Source organism: Ixodes scapularis, unplaced genomic scaffold (assembly GCF_016920785.2).
Source record: "Ixodes scapularis isolate PalLabHiFi unplaced genomic scaffold, ASM1692078v2 PGA_scaffold4__175_contigs__length_147842914, whole genome shotgun sequence".
Taxonomy (NCBI): Eukaryota; Metazoa; Arthropoda; class Arachnida; order Ixodida; family Ixodidae; genus Ixodes; species Ixodes scapularis.
This window is the reverse complement of record NW_024609879.1, coordinates 77,864,525-77,872,973: the sequence shown is the minus strand read 5'-3', so window position 1 is coordinate 77,872,973 and position 8,449 is coordinate 77,864,525.

The window sequence follows — 8,449 nt, the reverse complement described above, 5'->3', positions numbered from 1 at the left end:
TTCGTACGCTTTGATTCATTCGCTCATTCTCGCTAAAGTGCACGAAGCATAGTTGTTTCACCTAAATTGGCAAAATGAATGTATTAAAATTTTTTGTCATTTTCATCTTTTATTTATATTTGTATTATTTCGTCACTGACATGATGGAAACGGCAGAGGAGTTTGAATTGTCCCGCCTCCAGCGTGAGCTTCCTACATTATATAACATAACGTGCCAGCGTCTCCGAAGCCTCGAGTGTGCACATGCAGCGAAAGCACGCCGAGAGGCAACGAGCGCGAGCTGGAGGAGAGGCGGTGCCGCTTTCAGCCCGTCCGTGACTGCACTCGTTGACAGTTTCAGGCTTATTATGTTCGCTCATTAGCAACGCGGAGTAGTGACGAGCGTTTCAACTTGGATTATGATCGCCTCTAATATGATCCCCGCAGCCCGGCGATGACGGTCGGCGGGTCAGCGAATCGCCGCAGTCTGCCTACCTGGGCCTCCCGTCCGGCTCTGACGACATCGTGAACCGGCCCATCGACATCAACTTCAGCTGCGCCCACCGCTCGCTGGGCTACTACGCCGACGTGTCGAACGCCTGCAAGATCTTCCACGTGTGCAACCCCGTCCTGATGACCGACGGCCAGGTGGCCATGATGCAGTACAGCTTCGTGTGCCCCAACAACACGCTGTTCGACCAGCAGACGCTCACCTGCACCTTCCCGCCCGGCACGGCTCCGTGCCAGAACGCCGAGAGCTTCTACTACCTCAACAGGCACGTCGGACAGAACGGCTTCGAGAGTGTGCCGGCGGCCACGCCCCAGCAAATGCAGCAGCAGCCGCAGCAGCAACAACCGCAACAGCAGCAGCAACAACCGCAGCAGCATCAGCAGCACCAGCAACCTGCTGTGGTGCCAACGCCCCATCACCCCGCCCAGAGCTACCAGGCCGCTCAGGATAAGGTGAGTGGATATTGCCGAACCAAATCTTGCGCATCTGTAGACGTATATGAATCACAGACGATGATGCGTTCATGAGATGTATAGTGTGTGCTGAATACCTCCCATCACTTCCGAGGCGCTTGAGAACTTTATTTCTAAATTTTGTACTACACTTTTCCTTTACAAATAATTGTACTCTATTGCACCCTACGATAACCTGCACAAGGAACCTACGAGCCGTTGGAGCCAATCTTCTGGTACCCGAGTGTCACGTGAAATCAGGGAAGAGCGTACCGACATATGCGAGAAGCGTATTCACGTGACACATGGGCTGGCTCGTAGGGTCCGCCGCGGTCCTTAGTAATGTGGAACGGACTGTAGCCGACACAGATGTGCCTTGCCTTCTGAGTGCTGCATGCATGCTGAATGTTGGCGGGGAAATCTCGGGTCATTCGAATTGTGTTACCGACGTGGTAAAGATGCATACCGTGTGTTTTATTTTACTTATGCATACTGAGCCACTATTTTTACGTATGACACAAGCTTATTTGTGAGCTAATACGTAAGATATTTGTTCGGTAGAGCCGTGTGCTAAGAGTGCTGCAAAGAAGACAATTTCCTGCTGACGCCGGTTCTAAAATTGTCCTTGTCAAACTGCTTGACCGTCTCCTTCACATCAAAGATTATCTGTAGCGTCGTCAAAGGAATATGGACGTCAGAGTTTAGCTCGGATGACCGTTTTGTAGAGACACACAAACTTGCATGACGTTCTAAGCCGTTCCCTCTTACGCGTATTTTTGCGCTCATGCAGTGTCTTTTGAATTCCTTCGGAGTCAAATACCGTACGTCATTCCTGGCGCTATTTTCACGTATATAGAGAACAGCTACAAACAACCTACGTTCATTGCCGACTTTCTTCACGCTTATTCCCGATTAATTGTGATCAAGGGCTAAGGCCTTACAATGACTTGTGTTTCAGGTGTCCGATGCGCACAAGTCTCACGAGGCTCCCAAGGGGGATTCTGCTGTCGTGCGACCGGCTTCCTACTACACGGGCAAGACCAACTAGATCGGCGGAGGAATCGCCTTGAGGCTCATCCTTATGTCAAAACATACACCATACACATTTTCTTTTTGTAAATAAACTATGCAAACTGAGAACGGTGTACGGTGATCTAATTTGACCTGAATGGCCCAGGACCTCCACGCTTGGCTTGACTTCTCTCTCTTGTCCTCCAAAATGCCGTGCAAAAAATGCTCGACTACAAATATAAAAGGTTTTGAACGGGTTTCGCAATGAAACTATCAAGCATTTTTAATTCCTTTCAGGTTTCGGTAAACTACGCCATCGGTTTCCAGATATCAAAATATTGAGTAGTTCAAACTTTCCACGTCGAAATTTTTCTATCCTGCTGATATCTTCGTGTTGCGCAGTTTCATTACTGCGATAGCTACTGGTCTTAATATTATTATTTAAATGTTGTGATTATTTAAAATGTACCCTGCAGGTGGTTCGTGAAATTACAGTGCACGAGTGACTGGACCGTTTCAGAAATCGACATTTGAAGTGGCCCGATCAAAATAATTGGGACGATTCGCGGGGTTTAGTCCCGCACGCAGGCTGCCTGAGTGGCCTCAATTTGTGCACACCGCCACAGATTGGGTTCGCGGTTCGCTGCTCTTCTATTTTTGTTATCTCACAGCTACACATGAGTCGTCGTTGCCACATGAAAACGAAGCACGACCTCTACATTGGTGTGTAGCTCCCGCGTCGCAGTACATACCTGTACTGCGACGCGTTTATAAAGAAGTGGGTAGGTAGTCCTTTTAATAGCGCTGACCACGAGCCGCCACAGAGACCTCCGTGAGGCCTTCGAAGCGGATGCCGCTGTGTGGCGCTGGCGTAGTGATGTTTTTCCAACAGTACACCTTTTTATACAAGATTTTATCAGCTCTGCGGTCATCACGCTGAACAAAAAAAGTGTTTCAGATGCCTGGAAGGTGTCTGAAACAGAGACTGAGCTATCAAGAGGCAAGCTCTAGAGATTGGGATAAGGTGCATGTGTTTCAGGAGCGATGTCCTGAATTTTTTCAATTGAAAAATGGCCCACTCCTTGAAGCACACGCATACACGTTCACGCCTTTTCCAAGCTTTTAGGCTCAATTATGCGATCGGATCCCAACGGCTAGCTTTCCATTCCGACGTAGATTGAGGGCTCGGTGATGGGTAGTTAATTATTGCGGCGAAAAAAACACGGTTGGTATTTCTCTTCAGTTTACTTCATCCCGATGAATGAAAACTGCCGATCCACCAAAATTATCTCATGGTGAATTCCGCTCGCAGATCTCGAGCGCTCCAAAAGCGCTCCATTTGGAGCGCGCATATTCCGCTCGAAGATCTGGCTCAAGTTGGTCATCTTCCGCTCGTAGATCTCTGGCAGCACCCGCTCCACGGAGCGCCCCAAACTCCGCCGAACTTGCTCTGCGGGATTTCACAGATCTCTCCGGAAATTGACAGAGCGGCCCACGTGATTTCCGTCTAAATCGGCGGTGCGCATGCGCGGCGAGGTTGGAGAGATCGGCGGGCCGGTCGGGCCACGGTCGGGTCGTGGAGTTGGATCTGTTCGGGTGCGTCGGTTGTTTACTCTGGACTGTGACGGCTCGAACGCTTCTGCCTCGCGTAGATCAGGGATAAAAAGCCGGGAATGTGGAGCGTGGCAAATCGTAAGCGCTGACATCTGTGATCACCGAGGAAGAACGAAAAAAAAGAGCGACAGAAAAGCCGGAGGCAGACGCAAGGTTAGGCCTATTCATTCTGCAGCCAGTGATTGTTTACCTTTTTACACTGTATTCCATCGGCGTTTTCCCGTGAAATAAAGCAAGAAGTGGTTAGGCAACGACCGCGCAAGTGATGGTTTGTTACCTCTGTGTTTATTAAAGTCGTACTAGCAATCTGAACTCCACCGCTGGCAATCGCTGTCCGTGCCCCGCCGCTTCGAGGCGGCCGAAAGGTATGTGACGGTGCCGAACGCGGACGTCTTCGCTATTTGTGACATGGGCGCCGTGGTACGTATAATTCCGCCCGGCCTGTGTCGCGTGTTACTTCTGCAGCTAAGCAGTGACAGTCGTCACTGGTCGTCGGAAAGATCAGCCGGATGAGGCGTTGGTGGGCTGGTCAAGTTCGAGCAGCGGCCATTTTGAACGGCGGAAGGAGAAGGGGTGGGGAGGGGTGTGGGGGAGGTCGCTCCAAAAATGCAAGTTTATCTTCCCCTTGTGGATACGGAGCGGGTCCCACGGAGCGGAATTTCGCCTCCCTCGCGGATTTCGGAAAGCGCTCCAGATCTACGAGTGGAATTCACCATTAGTGTCATATTCTTTACTGTCGGACTGGCTTGCGAATTTTGGAGAGAAATTCAAGCTACGCCCTGTTTCCTAATGGTGAATTCCGCTCGCAGATCTCGAGCGCTCCAAAAGCGCTCCATTTGGAGCGCGCATATTCCGCTCGCAGATCTGGCTCAAGTTGGTCATCTTCCGCTCGTAGATCTCTGGCAGCGCCCGCTCCACGGAGCGCCCCAAACTCCGCCGAACTTGCTCTGCGGGGTTTCACAGATCTCTCCGAAGTTGACAGAGCGGCCCACGTGATTTCCGCTTAAATCGGCAGTGCGCATGCGTGGCGAGGTTGGAGACATCGGCGGGCCGGTCGGGTCGTGGAGTTGAATCTGTTCGGTTGCGTCGGTTGTTTACTGTGGATTGTGACGGCTCCAACGCTTCTACTTCGCGTAGATCAGGGATAAAAAGCCGGGAATGTGGAGCGTGGCAAATCGTAAGCGCTGACTCTGTGATCGCGAGAGGAAGAACGAGAAAAGGAACGACAGAAAAGCCGGAGGCAGACGCAGGTTAGGCCTATTCATTCTGCAGCCAGTGACTGTATACTTTTATGCACTGCATTCCGTCGGCGTTTTCCCGTGAAATGAAGCAAGAAGTGGTTAGGCAACGACCGCGCAAGTGATGGTTTGTTACCTCTGTGTTTATTAAAGTCGTACTACAAATCTGAACTCCACCGCTGGCAATCGCTGTCCGTACCCCGCCGCTTCGAGGCGGCCGAAAGGTATGTGACGGTGCCGAACGCGGACGTCTTCGTTATTTGTGACATGGGCGCCGTGGTACGTATAATTTCGCCCGGTCTGTGTCGCGTGTTACTTCTGCAGCTAAGCAGTGACAGTCGTCACTGGTCGTCGGAAAGATCAGCCGGCTGAGGCGTTGGTGGGACTGGTCAAGTTCGAGCAGCGGCCATTTCGTACGGCGGAGGGAGAAGGGGTGGGGAGGGGCGTGGGGGAGGTCGCTCCAAAAATGCAAGTTTATCTTCCCCTCGTCGATTCGGAGCGGGTCCCACGGAGCGGAATTTTGCCTCCCTCGCGGATTTTGGAAAGCGCTCCAGATCTACGAGTGGAATTCACCATAAGCTGCTCACTTTTCATATATGCAGAAGTTGCTTCACACAGTGTGTTCTTACATTTCTTCAGCTAAATGTTCGTTTAAATAATTATTTAAATCTAATCAATTTGGCTACAAGAATTTAAGTCGCACCTATTTGGCTATAATGAACTTAATCAAACACTTTTTCAGCGTGCTTCCCATGGGTATTTCTTTATTTTTGTATCTGAAATAAAGAATAATGGAGCAGGAGATATTGATATCGAAGAGTCACGAAAAAAAAGAAACATACAGTGATAAAAAAAGTCACTAATTTATAGCTGAAGACATCGAATTCAGGTAAGCTTGATTCAAAGAAAAATTTCTGACTGATTGAAAAATACCCCAATTTGTTTACACCCCGAACACAAAAAAACTACATTTATTTGAAGTTAGAAAATAATGCTGCTAAGAAAACGACTAAATAAATGAGGGGTTAAAGTGCCGACAATTTCACTTTACAACAGCACAAGAAACTGGCTTAATTCTACATGAAGATTATATTAAGCCAGAAAGCGCTGCCTCACACGCACTAGGACAAAAATAATATAGCTTGAAAACTGGTACATTTAGAGCTGCACCGGCCTTATGCATCCTAGAAAAACGAAGTGAGAAAAAACGTTACGTCAGGCAAGCACCATGAAAATACAAAGCCAAGAAACACAATAAATATGTTCACATTGAAGCATTGAGGGAAATAATACTTATTGAAATTACTTCTGACAAAACTGCGTGAAAAAGCTATGCGGATCGACTTGTCGAGCTTCGGGTATTTCGACGCTTCATGCTTCTGCGCTCTGGCACGATTGAGTGACTTAACAAATAAAGGCAGCCTGGTGGCAACATAAAAGGCCATCAGTTCAGCAGTTAATGCACTGGAGCGTTCAGCACATCTAATCTTTAGCATAAGCGATGTCCGCCAAGAGCACCTGATGGCTGCTAACGCACGAGGAAGCAACCGGTGCAGCCGTTTTCTCCTGCAGTTGTGGACCGCGGCGCCACAGGCGGCCGTCCGCTTTTTCGGCAGTGCACCTCCCCTTGACGCTGGCCCTGCTTTTGCCATTACTCCCTCTTTTAGAACATTGTACGCGAAGCGAGGCGCCGAGGCGTCGAACGGACATGTTGGTTGCTTCTTATACAGAAGTTAGGCGTGCCGGATGTAAAAAAACGCGAGGCCCGCCTCCCGTCACTTCCGAGGCGCCGCTGATTGATCCAGCAGCCGGGCGACTCAGCAGCAGGTACCACAATTCTGCCTGGAAGCAACTGCTACAAACCCGTCACGTTCACAACCTGCGACTTACGCTTTTGCGACAAAGTTTTTCGCGAGGCACCTGCGTCTTGCCGGTGTGAACACGCCTTACGCCTTGTTCTCGATTGCTTTCTATGTTTGCTTAGCGTCGAGCAAGCACAGAATCGCAATTTCGACTGATAATGGGCAGAAATATCGGGTGTAGATCACAATAAAACACCGAACGAATCACGACTGGCACAGATCGGAGAAGGTGGGCTTTACTACAGAGCTCGTCAAGTGCCACGGCCTTTGTCTGACTACTACAATATTGCCGCACAAAACAAACTGATGTCCGAACAGCCGAGAGCGGGTACCTATTGGCCATTAGGTCCGCGGAGCACTACGTACACGTCCCGTTTGGCGTGCGTCGTTTGCAATGCGCTGGATTAAATAAATAATGCACCGGGTGTTTCACGTACTTGAGCCAAGGTTAAAATTATTTTGCTGTATTTTAGAAAGTCGAAACTGTAGAAATAAGTTTGTTCAATCTTTGGAGAAACACAAGCTCTTTTTGTAGTTTGCCCGATTAAATAAATAATTCGGATTATATGATGAACTTCTGAAATATTAAATTATGAGCAAAACACCCGATGATAAAGTTTTACATCGTCCTAAAAAAACATCCGAGTGCTTATTATAAAAAATCCTCTAACCCATGTTGTGTTCATAAAAAAAAAAAGCACACACACGAAAAAAATTAAAAAAAACGTAATTGTGCGGTTGCACGTTTTGTTTTGTAGCGCTCTGAACCGTGGCTAGCCACCTCGGTGGCTCCGAGGCGAGAGCGTCGGCCTATGGATCCCCATGTGGCGGGTTCGAATCCCGGCCGAGGTGCCCGCAATCTGACGGAGGCTTATTGCGGAGAAGACGCAGTGTAACTGAGCTTTCGGTTGCACGTCAGAACATCCCCAGGTGGTCCAAATTAATCCTCAGTCCTCCGCTGGGGCGTGCCAGATGCCCGTGGTTGGTTTGGCACGTAAAACCCCCAAATTTGACTTTAACCGTGGCTTGAGCGACTTGCATGCTGGTGAGGCAACTGTCGACAAGGTGCTGTTGACGCCGCGGCCGAAGTTATGAGCCGAGAGGCCAATCAAACAGCACAAAGAGCGCAACGCCATAGCATGCTCTCTGCGCTCGGTAGGAGTAAAGCTCCTAGATAACAACTTGCTACAAGAAGTGACATTCTTTCAAGGGCCGACTGCGTGACGGTGCAGGTTTTAGGAAGGGAATGGCGGCCCACTGCAGAATATTGAACTAAATGACGCCGTTTTTCTCCAGCGGAATGGGCTTTGTCATTTGTATTGGTTGTCGTTTCTTGTAAAAGTAAGTATCAAGGGACTTTAGGCGGGACGAGCCCGAGGTGGAGCACGCACAGAAAGGCAGCGAACACCGGCCGATCCTATCAGATGCAGGGAGCTCGACACCACGTTATGCATTCTGCGCTGTTTAATTGACCTTTTAGTTCGCAACATCTGTCGCGCTCGCGAAAATACTCGCTGCCGAATATCTTGTGTCCTTACCAGTGCCTCGTTTTTGTTTTTGTTGCGACAGCGCGCTCGGCCAGCAGGCAGGCTTAGAGGGGTACAGAAACAGAAATCAAAATATGCGAAAACCTTTTCAAAATCAGTGAAATATGATCTATGCTATCCGTTAACGAAAATCGCGCGCTCGTATTTTGAGCGGACATGTCTATATTTTTTGTTTCAAGCGCCCGATTCTGGCGCGCGCTTCGAAATCGGTCATCGAGGCGTGCGATGCATCATA